This window comes from Penaeus monodon, chromosome 19 (assembly GCF_015228065.2).
Source record: "Penaeus monodon isolate SGIC_2016 chromosome 19, NSTDA_Pmon_1, whole genome shotgun sequence".
NCBI lineage: Eukaryota > Metazoa > Arthropoda > Malacostraca > Decapoda > Penaeidae > Penaeus > Penaeus monodon.
The window spans coordinates 37,122,536-37,124,207 of NC_051404.1; positions in this window are offsets into that span (position 1 = coordinate 37,122,536).

The window sequence follows — 1,672 nt, forward strand, 5'->3', positions numbered from 1 at the left end:
CTGATAATAGAGTAAGCCCCCAAAAGGCGTGCAACCGCTGCCCTCACTTCATCAAAGCCAGCATGTCGGCAGTACTGTGTGCTAATACCGCCTCACATTTCCATGGAATTGCCATTGAGGAATGAGTCTGCCCTCCCTGCATGCGCGTCCCGAGGCCCGCCTTGGCCTCCTCCTCCGCCGGGCCATCTCCCACGTGAGGCGTCGCATGGCCATCAAAGGCTCGCCCTGCGCAGCCACACTCGCCCTGCTGAATGGCCATCGGTCTCGATCTGAAATCTGGTTCCTCGATCAAGCATTCAGATAAATATTTACGATTTGGGGGAACAAGCTGGGATTCCTTTGCTGGGAATATTGGCTGAAAATAAAAAAGCTCTCGAAGGTTGTAGTTCTTTAAGAGTAAAAAAACCCGACGGAGATTTAAATCCGCGATGTCGTTGGTTCGTCTTGGTACTGGGAAACGTACAGGATGGTTTTGTTGTTATTTGCGTTATTCTATTAATTTATTTACCTGTATATTTGCTAAAAGAAGCACATATATTTTGTGTATGAATGTGACCGATGTCTGGTCCTGGAAGGGAGTTTTCGTTTTTAAAAAAGTCTAGCACAAAAATTATCATTCTTGACCGTGCTATTGCTTTGTTCGGTGTTGAAGAGGGCGTGCAAAATCTCCGTTTTGCAAAGTGGTGTTATCCGACATATTCGTGAAAAAAAATCATCTCAAAGAATCTCAAATGAAATAAGCATTCTTGCTTTCTTCTTTGCTACTACCTAACCTTTTTGCATCGGTCATACGCATCTCACCATAACCAATCACCTTCGAATATTACACGTGCAGCATATACACCTTACACAAGTACTCTCAACCCGCGACGCTCTACGGATGACACATTCAAGAACCCTACATTGCCAAGCAAAAGCAAGCCCGGGGAGACCAAGCAGCACTGCCAGAGGACGACTCCCGACATATCTGACCTTCGGCTACAACTTCGGCCACAAATTATTCCCAAGTGACTATGTGTCAACCCCGCACGCGGACCCCTTGTCTCGCCCTGTGATAAGATCGCGTACAATCGTCCCTGGAAGAGGTCTGTGAGGGATGTAGTGATGTTTAAAGTATGGAGATAGAAATAAATACACGTTAAATGCTTGTTATTTTTATATGCAATGTAATATTATGTCCGTTCTTTCCTCCTCTCCTTCTGCTATTGAATTAAGGATCGGCAGGGTTGCATAATAACTGGCTGGGCTCTGCGTGTGGGCTCGAGGGTCGATAACATGTAAAATGTTCGAATCTCCTCGACGCCAAACTTGGCTTTGTCCATCTCTAATTATACCTTCTAGTGACACCGCCGGGACCACTGCTAACAAGACAGGGACCAGCGAGTCTTAGTGTACGCACTCTTTACCCTTTCTCCCTCGATGTTACACTAATAAACGGATGTGAAGCTTTGTTACAGTGCGTTTCAGGTTCTCCTTGGCTGCCGAGGGAGACGCTGCTTCTATCTCCTCCAGCTTCTCTTGGTCTGATGCTGAGGCTAAGGAGAAAATTAAAACTTTATTGTAAGTGAGAGATATAGGAAGTACATTTTTTTTCTTTGGTTCCGGCCACAGTTGTTTGTTTCTCTAAGGTTGCATTTCTTTGATTTCCTTATTTTACACATGCATCAGTACG